At 36.4% G+C, this 18,904-nt stretch overlaps 1 pseudogene; it reads right to left on the bottom strand.

Annotated features, from left to right (window-relative positions):
* Window positions 1-10,870: 10,870 nt before the first annotated feature.
* Window positions 10,871-10,987, bottom strand: LOC150092177 (U2 spliceosomal RNA; annotated as a pseudogene).
* Between the last annotated feature and the right edge of the window lie 7,917 nt (window positions 10,988-18,904).

The following is an 18,904-nucleotide window of genomic DNA, read 5'->3' as shown; positions in this document are numbered from 1 at the left end:
ACATATTGGGTAAATAAATAAAGGACAAATATTCAGTAAATCGGATTGAAAAATGTTTCCTTATTTAAAAATAAATATTTACTCCTCCGAATTCAACCAGCAGAAGTCAAATTAATAATTTCACTGTATTTTCATCTCTTATTTGTAATATTATTATGCTTTCTAATAAAAGGTGTATTATTTAGTTTCATTTTTTTCCATAAATAAAAATTAAATCTCATTTTTCAAAGTTTTTTTTATTATATTATATTATATATCAATATTTTCTTAACTTTTACTAAGAAAAAAGAAGTGAACATACATATTGTAAATAAATTTATCGCAGAGTGTCGTATGATTTAACATCTACATTTAACTCGCGATGTAAAGAAATATCCGCCCTTTCTTGCTTCAGCACATAAATAAACTGTCCATTATGTTGTCAACATGGTTAAAACATTCATTCTTTGCTCTTTGACTTTGTTCTTTAGACTGTAATTTCTTGTTTTTTAGAATTTTAACAAAATAAAAAAGAGGCTTTTTTGTCTTTTCTTTCTTTTTTTTTATATTTTAATCTCGCTATTAACAGCATTCGCAATTTCTAATTTGCATGACAGAAAATATCTTATCTCCAATTCCGTTTTATTAATGAAATTTCTACTTTTATGTTTTTCTATTCATGTGAGTTTATAATAAATATTTCGAATATTTATATTACTGCATTTTTTTAATAAACCAATTATTATAAGTTCTAATGTAATGAGAGGAAAAGGAAATTAAAATAGGAAGTGAAAAAAAAAAGTTTGATTCTGGCAACGCACCAAAAGCGAAGGCTGTAACTTATTCCACTAACAAATTACCCGCAAATAAAAAAAAAAAAATACGCATAAGAGAAGGGCAGAATAAAAAAGAAAATTTAATTCAACACACTGTTCAAAACAAAACAGATCTTTCATTTTTCTTTGTTGTCTGTCTTCCACCCACAACTCATTTGGCAACTACTTGGAGCTGCAGTAGCAAATAGGCAGAAAAAATAAATAAAAGAAAAAGAATAGAAAAATAGAAAGAAATGATTTAGATTCTAACTTTCTACATTCCTTTAGCCATGTTTATAGAATGTATGGAATGGAAAACAAATCTGTATGAGTCCCGTTTCTCTTTAATCTATACAGTCATCAAAGTAAACAGAATGACATACAAAAGGCGTGCATCTTAATTTTATTGTGGAAATTTTTAGATACTGGACTTTATTTTACGTTTGATGTGTATGTGGAGAACTAGATCGATACAACGAACAGAAAGAAAAACTTTAGTAACATAAATCGGGTATACACAGTATGCTTATATGTGGATCCACACTGTTCCCCAGTATCGGTGTGCCAAACATGTTTTCTCACAATAAGTGGAGAGAGAGAGAGAGAGAGAGAGAGAGAACGAGAGGTGGGATGGTGAATAACTAATATTCACTGAGCAATCTGTGTTTCTAAAACTGCCAAACGAAGGTAAGAAAGTGAATTAAGGAGAGACATAGGATGGAATGTGTTTTGATTTATGAAAGGGCATTACTCAGATCTGGATTTAAATTCGGTCAAAGAAAAGAAGTATTTTTATTCCTTTCTGCGTTGTGTTAATCTATTTTAGGCGCTGATACGTTTTTTTCTATATGAACAAGAGTTCTCCTCCTAAAAAGAAACACCTCTTTAAAAAACTGAAGTCATTTACAGATGCAAATCTGAATCCTGCTAATGACACATACAGTAATAGATAACACGAGTGCTACTTTGTCCTTGTGTTTTTTGAGATCAAGGGATAAACAATTACTGAGTCCAAATAAAGACAGCAACAACGAAAAGAAGATATATTAATCAGAGATCTGAACTGTCTTGAAAAAATTCCATGTTTCGTTTCTAGAGCAAGATTTCCGGACTATGTAAAATAAATGAAAAATAAAATACAAAAAATATAAAATTAATAAAAATGAAAACAAAAATCCCTAGCCTACCCATGGTACGAATGTACTATATTTTATAGAAACCTTTTGTGAGTGGGAGCCACATAAAAAATTGAGACAGTATCCAAAGAAATTATATAGAAGATATCCTTGGGGGGGTAAGAAATAGGACTGAAGGAGAAACAAGACCAAACGTAAAGGAAACATAATATAACAAAAGAAAATTTTAAGAAAAGGGTCAAGAAGAGGGAAAAAAAGGAAGAGAATGACAAAGAAAAATTAATTGAAAAGGAGATAGACGTATATGTTGGTAGGTTTTACAATATGGATGGGAAACACACACACAAAAAAAACAAAGAAATAGGCAATAGGTGAAACGAGAGAGAGAGACTAAAAAAACAGAGAACAGATTTTTTTTTTTGTAGTTGATGATCACGCTAAAGAAACCCAAACAAAGGCAATTATAACCCATCTGATAACTGCGTTTGTTTCCCGGTCGCTTTGCCTGCAATGAGAGAAGGAGAATCTCCTCCTCCATAGGCAACTAGTTAACGCATCTTTAATTTAAACTCATTAGAAATGTTCCTTCAGATTCGAACTTCGACTGGACAGAAAAGCATATCTCAGTAGCACTGATAGAGAAAGTTAATAGAGAGAATCGCTTATTTTGTCAAGTGATAAAAAATGAATTTCGGAGTCAGTAATTAAAGAAAAAAAATCAAAGAAACCGGCCTGTTAGAGGACAAAAAGCAACTACTGACAATTAGAATATTCACAATGCCTAATTAGAGTACGACAAGGGAAAACTTAACAAAAGAGGGGGGGGAACCAACCCTACACAAAACAACAGCTCTGTTTTGGCAACGAAACAGACTGTACGACCGAAAAGTGGGCTAACTGGGATGGTGTGTGTGTGTGTGTGCGTAAAGCCAGCAGTGACCCCTGATATGTCATGGGAGTTTCAGTGATATTAAGAGTCGCGCTGGAAAAGAAAAATAAGTGGAGGAAACGGAAGGCAGGGGGGGGGGAACGTAAGACAATCGGGGTCATCAGATCCCCTTCTGGAGAAGGCCATATAATGGGGATGCTATCTGTAAAAGCCACGGGTGATCCGAAGTTGGTGGAACACGTGATTACTGAACCGAAGAAGTGCGGCAAGATTCCTGACTGTCCCGTCTTCTTGTCTCGGACCAGGGACGCCACAATCCGGAGGGAAGACGCTCAGAGAAAGAGAGAGGGCAGCAGACGGAAAGCTGGCGCTTGCACTGGGCCGACGGCGGCACTAATGAGGGAATGTGTAGCGGCGCGAGGCTCCAGCCTGCCTGACCATTATTGTGTCCCCTATCCTCTTCATCTCTTTTGTCGGCAAACTTTATTTTTTCTTTTTTTTTTCCTTCCACACTTTTGTAGGCGCCTACAAATCTGGTGAAGACAAACAGAAAATCTAGTATTTGAGAAGAAAAGTGATGACATGAATGGCTTTACTGCTAGTAGGATGGACGGAGTGGTTGTTAATAGATGTACGAGTGTGATGGAGGGGATGAGAGAGGGGAACATTGACAGATAGTTTAAGACAGGGACACTAAGTTATTCATAAGTACATACACACGCTGTTGTGCATGGGTGGGATGAGAGAGAGAAGAATAGAGTTGCTGTTAGCAAGTAATGCATAACTGATCGTACATGTGTGTGTGTGTGTGTGTGTGTGTGTGAGAGAGAGAGAGAGAGAGAGAGAGAGAGAGAGAGAGAGAGAGAGAGAAGAAACTATGCCCTAGTGAAAACAGGCTTCGTTCATTATAACTAACACATAAATGTCAGAACAATTTTTGCGTACACAATTTAATATCAACGTCCGATGTTAATGTTGATTTACTGAAGTTATTTCATTTGTTTGTAAAGAGACAAACTGGAAGTACATATTTATGCTGCACTTTCTTCTTGGTTATTAGGGTCTGCTATAAATATCAATTCTACTTTTCAAATTGTTTTTAGCGTAATAGGTTGAAATAAGACTTAGAAGTATTTTTAGTTCGTCTAAACAAATTCTAGTGGTTTTTGTTTATGATAACATCAGTGTATATGATTTTAAACGTCGAAGCGCCTACAAATGTAGCTTTCCTGCATGGCAACAGAACGATGCAGGGATGCAAACATCACAGCCTGAAACTAAGGTTTATTTTCAATAAACAGAGCTTACACTCAGACTCTAGTTGTGTTTTGTACATTCTAAGATTTATTTATTTCTTTATTTTGAGTGAATTTTCCCACAACATTACACATTGGTGTAATCTTACACCGATTTTTTCGAAACTAAAGAAGATATTACACGACATCCTGGATTAAAAGCAGTCTATACAGCCGATCAGGCCTGCATCGATGTACTCGGCATCCCCAACACAAAAACCCATACACGAGATCTTATCTCGATGTCTTCCAACATCATATACGTTATGACTTACGTAATCCGAAAATGCAGTGTCAGAATTAGAAAAATAGGATGACATTGGATACAATTGTCATTACTGAACAACAGAGACTTCAAATGAGAATATGTGCAGAAGCCAAAATCAGAACGGCCAAATGCGTTAGAACAACCTACTATAATAGGATTCAAATTAGCTTGTTGATTTCCTCTCCCACGTGCAATTTTAGTAATCAAATCGCTGCGATATAAAACGGATCCACGTTAAGCCAAGTTTCGCAGACCTTGTTACAGCCATACCAATGGAAAACATCTCTCTTTCTTTTTAATATCTGACCCACATACAATCCGTGTGTGTGTGTGTGTGTGATAGTTTTCAGGTTACTAAAGCAAACGACTTATGATATTAAACTTCACACACAACACACACACACAGCTTTTATTAGAACACACACACACACACACACACACACACACACACACACACACACACACACACACACACACACACACACACACACACACACACACACACACACACACACACACACAGCTTTTATTAGAACATAAGCTAAGTAGCAGGAGGTTAGTCAGAGGTATAATCACAGTGGAGATTTAATTAAGCATGCAAAGGAAACTCAAGTTACTTAATAATGTTTCGCCAAGAAAGAAAAAGACCTTCAAGAAGAGTTTTTTTTTCCTACATGAAACATTGAGGAAGTGAAAAACAATTCATTACTGAGAAACTGAATTACAAGGCCAATTTAAGCTTCACGCATGCATAAAATCAAACATTTTAAACCTAAAAATCAGAGAGTAAAGAAAAGTGCGAAAATACGCCCTCAAAATAGCAAGTTATCAGAAAGCAAGTGTAGAATATTATTCTGAATATGGATATCTTTTGTTTTAGTTCTTAAGTTGTGATTTAAATTGTATACATGAAATGTACTACTCACAGCACGCAGAGACTTTTGGTTTTGCTCAATGTTTGACGTGTTAACAGTTTAGTTTTAGATTCCACCTGGATTGCTTCTGCTTACAATAATGAAATGCGATCCGTTTTCAAGAGCAGATAAATTGTACTTAAATACATGCAGCAATTTCATTTTCAAACACTTATCAATAAAATATCGTTTATAAAAATCTACATTTAACGTACTTTGTATAACTGCAGTACAAAGTCATTTTTAATTCTGAAGATTTTAAAAACTTATATTAAAAAACCTTATAAAATTGTAATTAAAATAAAATTAGAAGTAACACTTCATTATCAAAAACGAAAAGTCATCTCATATGGTAGACATTCAGGTCCTGTATATTTCATGAACGATAAAGCGGTCACAAAAAGTAAAATTAATTAATATAAAATTAAAAAAATTTTTTACGAGCTAAAATACTTTCTGGTTCATGTAAGCTGTAACGAACATTTTAATTTCCTAGGATTCTTCTTATGTCATCTCCTCACCAAGTATCTTTCGTATGCCAGTAAATTGCGTGTGTCCTTCTGTTTATGGGATGAAAACTCGTGTTTTGGGGAATAAAATCTCGGTCATCTTCGCATGCAATCGTAGAGTGAAGGAATTACTGAAATCACCTGGATTTGAATCCCATTAGAGATTATAGGAATGATGGGTTACATCCCAATGAGGTACTTGGTCTCAGAAGGGAAGCAACAGAGTTTCTCCAATGTTCATTTCCTCAGGCAGATCAGTCAGACGAAACCGGCTTTATTTACCCAAGCACTATTTCAACTAATAGCAGACAGATTTCATAATTGTCTCCAGTTCATAACTAAGTCGTCTAGTTTTAGACATGAGATGATTGTTACGGTTAGACAGAGGGTAGGGTTTCGCTCTTTTACGGTTTCTGCCTGGTCTCTGATGAGAACAAAAGAGAGTCGAAACAGCTATCAAGACAGTGAAACTTAAACGCACTAATAAAGAGCGAATATATAGATATATGCTTGTGGGCTGAGTTCTTATAAGCTTTCAGGAAAGTTTTTCAACTTTCCTGAAAAAACCTTGACCCGATTGCTTTTCATGGCTCTTAATTCTGTAATTCTTTCTATTTATTTAGAAAACTACAACAAAATAAATCCAATTCAACTTATTAAGAGGACGATTAGTTTTTTTTTTTTTTTTTTGGAGATAGACTGAGTCCTTGACTCTTTATCCCTTCATCTCACTGTAGAAAATGTGTGGATGGGGTGTTATTGAGCTAAAAGCGCAAGTCATGACTGGGTAACGGTAATAGCTGAGCCTCAGTTAAACTTCATTGGCTACCGAATAAGTAAAGCTATCCCTAAAATTTAGGCGATCCTCCGGACCACCCCCTACGAGTGGCCGAAAGACCGCCCAACTCAGCGTTGGTTCCACTCAGTGACGGGCTCCCCCACCACCGAGCAGAACCGCTCATATTCCAGGGAAAAGCATCCACCGACAAAGCCTCTCACCGGGCCATGCTGGTGAGAGGCTTTGTCCGGAGACTCAGAATGCTCTCTCAGGGCAAATCCCCCGAAATCTAAGCCAAATCTCAGGGCAAATCCCCCCTTATCGGAGCAAAATTTCGGAAGAAACCTAAGAGAGCGAAACTCTGCGTCCCAGGGTAACGGCAATAGCCGACTCTCAGTTAAAACTCCATTGGCTACAGCATTGCCATCCGTTACCTGGCATTCATGTAGGACAATTAGTGCAAACTTGGAACTTCTTTGTGAGATGGACCGAGTCCCTTAATCTGATTTTAGCTTGTGTATCAGAGGATTATTGTGTGTCAATAAATTACCCGCTGATTGTGAGCATTGTAAGCGTAGGACAATTAGTCCTTAAAAGGACTGGCTAGATGGGCGAAGCAAGAATGCTTTTCATATTCCCCGTTATCTGAAGAGGACAGTGTAAGGATAGGGTGTTATTGAGCTATATAAACATAAATAAAGTTCTGATCATGGCAGGAGGGTAACAATTCTTAAAAGAACTGGGAGATGGACTGAGTCCTTGACTCTTTATCCCGTCATCTGAATGAAGAAAATCTGTGTGGATGGGGTGTTATTGAGCTAAAAGCTCTATCATGGCTGGGTAACGGCACAGCCTTATATCCTTATAAGGACTGACTTAAAGAGGCGAAGCAAGAATGCTTTTCATCTTCCCCGTTATCTGTAAAGGACAGTGTAGGAATAAGGTGTTATTGAGCTATTAAAGCTCTGATCATGGCAGGAAGGTAACAGCAATACTCGAGCCTCAGTTAGGACTTCATTGGCTACAGCACTGCCATCCATTACCCTCCAAGGGTATTGGATTAAATGAATCAATCACCGCATCTCACGGTCGATTCATCACCCCCCCCAAGTCCTAACGGCACAGCCATTTATTAAGAATAATTTCTATTCTAGTAATGTATTTTTCTAAATGGTGTTTTTTTTTTAATAAAAGATTAATTCTTTTAGAAATTTAGATTATTTTAAATAGTTTTAACTTATTTTAAAGCATTATAAATAATTTCATATGACTATTTACATTCCTTTATAGATTTAATGTTCATCTCAATGGCTTGTGATGACCAATTAAATTGGCCTCTTGGAAACCTGTCATTTCTTTTTGTCTGTCTTTCCCGTAAGACAGGCAAATCGGAATGAGAAATCGCAGTGAAAGAACTTCTGTGAATTATAAAATAATTATTTCCAGTTATACTTGCGATTTATTTCTTAAAATAGTTTATTTAATCTTAACAATACGTACTCTTTGGTTTAGAAGGCCCAATTGACTATGAACTAAAAAAAAAAACAATAATTTCTAAGAAAAATAAATAAATAAAAACGCCAAGCTGGTGTCTAATATCTGTTATCAACAACAGTAAATTTACTAGAATGTCCTTGTCAATTTTTCGATAACTAAAAAGCCTTAGATGTGCGAGCTCTGCGGGAAGTGAAAGTAGATGTGCATTAGCTGTTTTAATACCGCTACAAGTTCTTACTGTTAGGAACACAAGATAGAAAATATTGCCAAAAAGGTTGGTGACGTTTCCTACTTAGGAATTTTTCTTTGGCAATGCACCAAACTTGGACTGCATTCGAAAGAATTTGGGAAAATGCTATGAAAATTGGAGCACTATCAAGTTTCAAAGAATAAAAAAAAAATAGCTAAGAAGGCGGGTTGTCATAATGGCTTTTCATTTAATATATTACACATCATTACAGAGTACTCGCTGTGAGACACCCTGCAGATCAGTGATGAAGTGAAGTCAGTGAGGATACCATTCAAGATGTCTAATGTAGTTCTACAGCTATGGAGGGAGGGGGGGGACTAAATGAATAAGTGATGAAACTCGTACAAAAAGATGTCCGAGTCATGACTGTTACAGTTATACTATCTAGTTGGACTTCCCAGTATAAATGGCATCATTATAGAAACAGCTGCATTATTATATAAATATAAACTAAATCTGATATTCCTATAATAATACAATTAATCACGAGAAGATTCCACATATTAGGCAGTTTAGAGCAATATAAATTAAATGTACATGATAGTCCGTATATATAGTCCTTATAAGGACTTGCTTAAAGGGGTGAAGCAAGAATGCTTTTCATCTTTCCCGTTATCTGTAGAGGACAGTGTAGGAATAAAGTGTTATTGAGCTATTAAAGCTCTGATCATGGCAGGAGGGTAACATATATATATTTTGCGAGTTCAACAAACTTCATCATTGGCCTGCAGAGTAAGATAGGCTGAGAGTCAGCAGATAGTAGAAGAGGAAATAAAGATAGAGTGCATAGTGGTAGAGTAGGTAAAAGAGGCCTCAGCTGACCTGTTTTAGCTGTTTTCCCCCCAGGGGCGCTTCTAAAATGGTCGTTGATTTTTCACTTTAAAAAAATGAAAAATTCTAAAAAGGAAACATGTAACAAACAAAGAGAGAATAAATCTGGAGAAGGAATGGAAAGGTAAACTTAGAGGTGGAGGAAGGATCTGGACCGAGTGATGCAGCTCACAAGGAACTGCACCGCCTCGCTGTAAGCCTTCGCTGCTCGGGTTCCCAGGTCCTCCCCCACCTGTGGGAGCTAAAAACCAGCGAAACTGAGTACAGAAATCCAGAAGGTGGTTACTGTTCCTTTCTTTTGTTGTGGGCTGTTATGATTCTTTTGGCCACCTCACTTCCCTTGGCCATGTCTAGCTTGCAGAGAGCTATGTAGAACGCCGAAGCTGCCTCCTCGTCTATATCCAGGGCTACCTCTACTTGCTCAGGGGTGATTTTGCTGATGTCATCAATGAAGAGGTCACCCCATTTTGCACTGACGATGTCGGGTCCATATTTCCCTGTGAGGAGGAGTTCAGGTTCTCCTACTTTATCTATTGCCTCTTTAAACTTTTCTGCCACCCCGGGCATACCTCTAAGGAGATGTTTTAGAGTCTCCCCTGCTTTTGCATGAGGGACTTCTGGGTGTTCGGTTTCAGATACTTTTACTGTTTTAAGATTTGTCAGCTCTTCTTCCTGAGGACTTAATGGCCGTTTGGAAGTTTTGGTGTCCGTCTCCATCTCTACTTCAGCTTCTTCTACTGTATCTGAATTGGCGATGTCTATATTAGCAGTGGTAGCTCCGCTTTCGTCCGTGGGAGTTACCATGATGGTTTCTGCATTGTCAGTCTCTTCTGTTGGGATCGTATTGCTGGTCTCTGCAATTCTGGTAGGGTTCCCTCACTTACGGGACCTTTTCGTTGTCTTAGACATGGCGGCATGATCAGGAGTGGCCTCAAGAGGCAGAAACTCTTCCTGTGTTGTGACCTTTTCATTACTTGGTGTTGTTGCTGATCCTCTCTGCGAGGGTTATGGATGGGCAGGTGTCGACTTTGTGGTCAGTGACCCCACATTTCAAACAAGCTGCCTCACATTTTTCTTGGTTGTGGCCAATTTTTAGGCAGTTCTTGCATTTTATGCGAGGGCAGTCTGCCCCAAGATGATTGAAGGCACCACATCTAAAGCATTGCTTTTTGACGCCTGGGTAATTTACCATTACCCGGGCAGATCCTATGAGGGCAAACTTAGGAACTTCGGTCCTCATTTCAAGAGAGATGGTTAGCTTCCCCTGACTTCCACTCAGGATTATCTGCGTCATTGTGAACCTGGATTTCCCGTACAACTCCCCACTTAGAGAATACGCTATGAATTATATCGTTGTTCTCTGCATATTCTAGGGGAAATCGTGGTATCTTAAGGGTTCTCAGGATGCTCCCAACCATGAAGGGAGATACTTTTACTTTACCACAGTCAAACCCTTGGAGAAGCTTTTCTCTGGTCTCCATATTTTTGGTCACTACCTGGCATCTCCCACCCCCGTAAGGGGTAAATCCAAAAATGTTCTCTGGGCCGACGCAGTCTATGATAGCTTTCGCCATCGCCCTTGCCGGTATTGCGGCGTCAACCTCAATTCCGAGGGTACGCACACGCGGCAGAATGGAGGACATGATCAGATGGGAGGAGCCTAACTATTCCCACCATCAAGTGTTTGATATTTCCCCAGTCCGGGGTTTAGGAAGTTCTGTAAATTTCCAGTTAAATATCGTGAAACCCGATGGGACTCGTAACGATATTAACGGTTAAGAACAGAAACTATACACTTGATCTAAGCCAAAAGGCCGAGAAGCTACCATACTACAGAAATGTCCAGGCGAAGAATAACATTCAATAATGATAATTGAAAATCAGTTTCAAACGAACCAAAAATGTGCAAATTATAATAGAACTTTTAAATGTTATAAGAAAGGGTGTAGAAATATTATGCTTATTTATATTTTTAAATTTGCATAAATATTTAAAAACTAATAGATAAATAAATTTTATTTACTGGTCATTACATTTTATATTTAATTTATTACTTTATGTTAAGATGAACGTTTATGGTTGGCTACTTAATGGAGATAATTAAATCTCCGAATTAAATCGACCGAATTTTTAGAGACGGCTTTACCTTTAAATATGGCAATGCTGTAGCCAATGAAGTTTTAACTGAGGCTCGGTAATTGCCGTTACCCTGCCATGACTAGAGCTTTTAGCTCAACAATAACATCCCATCCACACAGATTTTCTTCATTCAGATGACGGGATAAAGAGTCAAGGACTCAGTCCATCGCCCACTTCTTTTAAGAACTTTTCACGCAATTTATAAGGTAGTACTTTGATTTTGTAGGAATAAATATCACAATACTTTATACATTTATAAAGCATTACGTAAGAATTTGAAGTTAAAAGGAACAATCAGCATTCACAGCAATCAATGAAGAGATACTTGAATGTCGAAAGTTAATTTTTTGCAACCAGTGATTGTTTTTATTTCCTTCCTGCTTCACACGTATAAAGCATTTCTGTCTTTCATTGAGCGATGGCAAAAAGAAATAATTCTTGAGTAAATAAATATTCAAGAATGTTTTAGTAGTTTTAATTTAGTGAAGTATTGAAAGAACCATATACTTAAGCATCAGCTGATCCATTATGATTCCACGATTGGATATTTTGTAAAAAAAATACAAGATAATGTTCAGAGATGTCCAGAACTTATATGTACTAATTGCTAATTCTACAGAGTAGTTTATTTAGTTTAAAGTACAATAGTCTCCCCTTATCCGCGGTCAACTCCGGTCCGAAGACATTAACTTACAAAAGGTCAAATTACGAAACTTTCATAGTCTCTACAAACATTCCGCTTTGAAATAATGTTGGATATAATATCCACTTTGCCGTTATAATTTTACTTCGCCGAAATGAAGCCGTGTGGCTCTTTCTTTTAGTAATAGACAGTTCGGCTAATCCCCTGGAGATAGTCGAACACCAGGGCAACTCGTTGCAAAGGTGAAGAAAGCTACACGCATCTTGCAGCCTTTTGGAAATCAGGAATACTGTATATATAGGGTTCGGTACTATCCGCGGATACGGGGGAACTACTGCACTTGAAAACTACTCTAATAATTAAGCTTCCTATCAATCATTTGAAACCTCCACGCAAAGTAGCGTTGTCCAGGAAAATTAGAATATTAGTTCGCAATGTTCCTGCTAATGGCGCTGCATACTGCATGTCTGGCAAAACTGCATTTTGATTCATCTCAATGTATTATTATATTGTTAAAGAAAGTGCCGATTTAAATAATACATCAGCTTGTCATTTAGGAGTTTGCGACAAGCTCGTCGATTAGAATAGAACCTGATGGTCAAGCACTAGAAGTGGAAGCATTATTATTATAATGCTATATTGACAACTTTCAAAGAAAATAATTTACTACAGATCGTATTAATTTGAATTGCAGGATGTCATTTTTATGGTTTTATTCCACCTGGTATTTATTGTTTATCATTAAGAAATAAAATGTTCCTTAACCATTTTAAGACAGTTATTTTTCTTAGGGTAAAACATCGTATTCTTTATCAAGTAGCACAAGTTTCATGCCAAGAAAAAACGGAAGTAAAAAAAAAAAAAAAATAGAAGGAGGAGTTTATTGTTTTACGAAAACTATTCTCTCTCTTTCCACACACACATACACACGATATCAGTGAGAAGATGGAAAAGAATTGCTGCAATTAGATCTACATTTTTTTTTATTATTATTATTGTGTTATTTGCCCGAAGAAATAGCGTGCGAACAGAACATGGCAAGAACATAGAAAATAAATATCGAGAAGGCGGCAAAATATTCTGGAGGTTGTTGAAGAAGCTTAGAAATGGAGGAAAGAGTGCTGTAAAAGGAGTTGGAGATGATAAAGGTGACATAAAAATGGGAGAAAAAGATATCAAAAGATAACAAACTGCAGATAATAAAAGAATACGATAAAAATATCTTTAGTCGCGTTCTGTTTTCCCATTGTCCGAATTCTTTTACACATACAACACACTTTTTGTTTCTTGTTTATTTCTGTTTTTTTTTTAATTCGTTTAGCAAAAGGTAATCAATGGATATAGATTTTAAAAAAAAATAAACTGTCAGTTAATAGAATGACAATAATCTATGTAATGATTTCAAATGACTGAACACTAAAAATATGCTGCAAATAATGCATAAGGTAACGATCTCAAGAACTGATGCTGCAATCATCATTCCTGCTCAAAAAAAGTATACTTGCTATATTGTTTCTCCACATCCTCTAATTCTAGATTCTTGAGTAATTAGATCCTAAATAGATTACTTCTTTTTGAGCAACCCACTAATTCTCAGTCCCCACGAAATCCGTTTTCGAAGGGTCCATTTTGTTGCTCGATATTTATGCTAATCTTTTTCACTTGTGTATTTGCAGGATGGTGTATATTTTGTGGGGGTGAGGAAGAAGAGGAGAACCTAGGTTTAGTAAAGAAAAAAAAAACCTGCTAATGAAAAAATAACCTACTTATAAATTTGAGTATCTTTAACCTGGTTGTATAATTTGAATCTCGGAATAGAGAAGACTCAACAAGAGTAGAAAGAATGTTTGTTAATCCTATCGTACAAAGACCGATGTATCCAACTATCTACCAATTAGTATGTCAGGTGTGGTCGTGAAGATTTTGGAAACGTTGGAAAGAGATCGTATGCAGAAATAGATTGACAGACAATCTGTACTTTGCAATGAGCAGCATGAATTCACTAAGGGAAGATCCCATTAGAGTAACTTTCTCCCGTAGGTAGGGTAAACAGGAATGAGAGTGACATTCAACAGGCTAAAATTGTGGGCATGTGAAAATGGCTATTAGTTCAATGTTAGTAAATGTAAAGTCATGCACTTCGGATGCATGGCTTTACATTATGTAAATGCAATGCTAAAGCGAATGACATGTAAAGATAAGAAAATCATTTTGCCTCTTTACAAGGCTTTAAGACCCAGAGATCTCTTCGTTTTTTCAAAGGTGACCCAGATAGAGTTGAGAGTATTAAAGAAGATATCGGGATTGGATTGTAGGTTATGAGGATAGATTACGAATTTGTGGCCTCTAGACAGGAGAAATAAAAGCAATATGAGAGAGAGAGAGAGATCTACAAACTTCTGAAAGGTCATAGGTTACAGTGGATGGACTATTTCATTTTATGGAGGGTGAGCAGAGAACAAGAGGGCATCCGTAGAAGTTGAGGATGAATGCAGTCAAGAAATGGGTGAGATAGATTGTTCTCTCAGAGAGTGCATGATTGGAATGCTTGCCTTTGGAGTGGTGTGAACGAGACAAAGAAAAGTCATCTGGTGTGGGTAATATGTGGCATCCCTGGGGTCTCTAATGGCATTATTATTATTATTATTAATTCTGGCGCATGAATTAAAATGGCAGTTTATTTTTTATAATTACAAAATTACGTCACAGTACTAATGGAACACTTAAATCCTATGGAACAAATGCATGTAAAACAAAATGCACGAGCTCACGAATAAGCAGATTCGCACTTTGTCTGTAACTGCCCACCTAAGGGAAGTAAGTAACCCCTTATTAGTAAGATTCCAATGGTTTGAGACTGACACAATTCATTCGATCCACGTAAGCACGTGTCGAAGTTTCTGCTAATACCAACAGTCTATTTTTATTTCGATATAATTGTTATTGGCTATTGTTGTAGATTCAATCGACCAGTTTGCCCTTCAATTAAACTGACAAATAATGCACAAGCATTCTTGTATAGTGATGACGTCATTACCACAACAGCTGATTCTAAAGCCGCTTTAATTTATTATAGACCTAGTTGATGTTAGTTGTTTGTAATAATTAATTTTGTATCATTTGGACTCATTTTTGATGCCAAAAATGGTGCGATTTGAACCAAAAGTAACGACAGTTTTTAGTAGATGCTAAAAACAGGTGTTTTCACAAAGTAAAGAAAGCATTGCAAAAAGATTCTTTTTGGATGATCAGGTAATATCCCATTTCTTATTAATTCAACTATTTGGTGGCTACCATATAAGAACAACAAACGAAGGTGTTCTTTGTTGCCAGGTGAAATGAGTTTTAACACAGGTGAAGTAGCGACCGCCTTATAGCTTCACAAAAGCTGCAATTATCATCACCTGAATTACACGGGCGATCAGAGAGCGGCTTCCGAACAAATAAAGTCCCGAGTTGTGAAATTTATTGGGAGAGACAAAGAATCATTCGTTTCATAGATTATAAATTGTATTTTTTTTTAAAAGTCAGAATTACTTTAACATTAAATGAATCACAAGAGCTCTTTCCATTCTAGCATACAATTCTCTTTTATTGTAGGAAACGGTGGAGACCTCTGACGGCAGTTCTCCCTTTAACGGACTTATAAGAACCTTATAACGTTCTTACCTTCTCATAATTCGTTATAAATATGTGTTTAATCAAGTAGAATACGTCACGCGTATTCAATGTTCATTCAGGAAATTTTTTTATTTTAAAAGTTAAAGGAAGGCAAAATACTTCATCACCAGTCATTCTTACAGAGTTAAAATATATTTTTACTATTCCACAATAACTTGTACGAATATAATTAGCTTCTCATGCAAACTTAATAGCAAGGGTCTCGTTGCAAGGGGGGAAGACGTAAACAGACCAGACTGCGCATAGCTGTCTAGGCGAATAGACATATTTCCTTCGATTAACACAATTACTAACGCCGTACGTCTTCCGATTTGGAAACACACGAGAAAGGAAGCTAATCAGTCCCCCCCTCCCAGCTATCAGATTTCAAAAAAGGGGGCTTTGCTGTATATTTATTTGTTCGACATATTTGAACTCTTGCACTGAACATCACGCCGATCATCCGAAGAACTCAAAGGGTGTGACCCCCCACGAAGTTTAAAACAAACACAGACGCGCCGTGCACTCCCCACTCATTAGTTAGACCCGGTAAAAGGAAAGAGGAATTAAAGGGGCACGGCACTGGTATGCGAAGCCGTTTGCCGAACAGAGCTCGTTCGTCACTGTCAACGCAAACCCCCCTGCACTTAGGTACGTACTTTTGTCTGGGATAATGCTACTTAGGTCTTTAACGGGCCAAAGTATTATGCCAAAGGCTTGTGAGAGATGTCATGCTAGAAACAGCGGCATTTAAAAAGAGAGAAAAAGCAAATCTACGTTGAATTAGCCTAACAAGTTTTTTTTTAATTTAAAATCATCTCCATTTTTTTTAATTTAAAAATTTTTAATTTATAATTAACTTTGCTGCGAGTTGCCCAGTATTGTACTACGTACTAAGACTACTTGCATTAGCTCACGCTAGTAATCGCCGATGCTTTTATAGTTTACTATATTCGGCATGAAACTCTCTGATTCCAATCTTTGAGTTTCTGATTCGGTTTTGAAACAATGTGGGATTTAATATCCCCTTAATTTAAATAATGTTTATATCGCCGAAATGAAGCCTATTAGCTCTTTATATTTAAGTAACAATTAGAGTTTCAAATGGTTGGAAAAAAACGGGTCGGCGTGGGTGTGGTCTCATACGGAATTTCGCAAGATCCTCCCCCCCCCCCCCGAAACTCAGGATTTTTATTTTGTGAAACAAACTAGCCAGGGATTAACCGTCTCATTCCTCTTCTTCAATCCATCCGTCCCTTGGGATGGGCAGAACCCCGGATTAGGGGTGACGGAGAATTAATGTAACCGTACTCCCCTCCTGTGCTACATTCCTCAAAGATAAGTATTTATGCTTGTAGACCTGTGTGTGTTAATGGGGGCCGATTTGCCTGTTTTGAGGAGGGGACCCGAGTTTCCGGAAGGGGGAAGTCTCGTATGAGACCGGCTAACTCACCATTCGATTGGAAAAAAAAAATGATAAAGGTTCTGGTGTATATATACGGGATTCGAACCCGAATCTTATCAACCAAAGGGCCTTTTGGTTTGAAAAAATCCAAGTGAGTTACGGAGTTCTCATCACAGTATTCATTAGGTTCTATAAAGCAAGTTGCTTAGACAAGAGAAGTTACTAAGCCTTAAGGGGAAGATAAGATTTTAAATGATCAAACCATTTGATTTTAAAAGAGTTATAATTGTATTTAATTACGAATAAAATTATAAATTTAGCATTATTTATCATATAACGCACAAATTGTTCATTCTCGGCGTATTGCTTAATATTTTCAAGTACATCACTGGGCACATAAGTGTAAAACAAATCCGATTTCAAATTCACTCCCACGTTTATAACGTTTTCTGGGGGCCTTTACTAAAACGGAACGAAGAGACACCTAATAAGCACCACATGGGCAGACAGATCGCATTAGGGTACACACTTTTCCACTTTAGAATTTCATGGTCGTGTGTAACGACTCTCATGGTAATAGGCCTTAAGCAGCTAGTGAAAGGTCAGGTTACGAGGTCTAGTCAGGTGACCTATCTAAATTGTCCTCCCTGTCTTCATTTTAACCAAAAAATTCCAGATAAGAATGTAATTGGTATTTGCCATTTTGGGTCGTTAATCTGTGAGATTACATTGCGCCACTCTCTTGATTATTTGGCTGCTTCTATTTTACTAAAAAAGAAAAGAAATTCTTAAATTTATTTTTCTGTTTTCTTACTTCCCAGTTGTTACATCCCATCCATTTGTGCTCGAAAAAAAAAAATAATAAAATAAAAAAACCTGTTTTTCTTCCGCGTGCAACCCACCCATTAAACTGATTTACAGCAATATCTATTTCAAAAATCCATTTAATAATCATTTCACTCCGCGCCTACAACGCTTGTAAACATCGACAGCCTATTTTTCTAAATGAGCTTCCCAGAAAGAATTTTAAGCGATAAAAATTAGATTAGTCGGTCGATATCGCGAGGAAGCAATGTAAAATGAACAAATATTATCCTTAACTGAGAATAACAACTTTGCAGTGCAACAATAATAACGACATTTTAAAAAAAATGTTCTTTTAACAATCACAAAGTTTAATTTGCAACAATAATCTCAACGATTGCATTTATACAGTGGATGACAACAATTATTTTGACCTCAATAATAAAAAATATAAACGAGTATTGAAACAAAATGTAATCAACATTAATTAAAAATAACATTTAATTCATGGCATAAATGCAGGTGTTTCTTCTTTTGAAGTAACGTTAGCCGAAATTCAAAACACATAGAAATATCAGAATTAAGGGGAAAAAAAAAAAAAAAAACGATTGAGGAGTCATTAGCTCATTATTCATTTTTGACTCACTCAAGACCAACTATCAATTATTATATTATTTCAATATAAAAAGTACTTTAAAACATATATAAAAATAAATATAATAGAACTTTTGTTTTACTTCGTCCATTTTTTTTCTCTTCGTTTGTTTGTAATACTAAATATTCGAAACAGGCTAAAAAAAAACATGCATTAGGAAAGCACCATATTGAGATTTGCTCATTTTTATAACTTACGTTTGTTATATATCCATTGTTATAGTTATGTTACGCTATATATTCTATTGTTATAGCGTAAGCTATAACAATAGAATATATAGCGTAATATATTCATATTACGCTAATATATAACATAACATATTAAATAACTTAGCGTTATAGCTTACGCTATAACGCTAAGTTATTTAATATGTTTTGTTATATATTCATTGTTATAGTTACGTTATGCTATATATCTATTGTTATAGCTTACGTTAT

This window comes from Typopeltis vanoorti, unplaced genomic scaffold (genome assembly GCF_054136105.1).
Source record: "Typopeltis vanoorti isolate ZY-2024b unplaced genomic scaffold, IOZ_Tvanoo_1.0 HiC_scaffold_24, whole genome shotgun sequence".
In the NCBI taxonomy this organism is placed as follows: domain Eukaryota; kingdom Metazoa; phylum Arthropoda; class Arachnida; order Uropygi; family Thelyphonidae; genus Typopeltis; species Typopeltis vanoorti.
The sequence above is the reverse complement of the archived record's forward strand: the minus strand, read 5'-3'. Positions and strand labels throughout refer to the sequence as shown.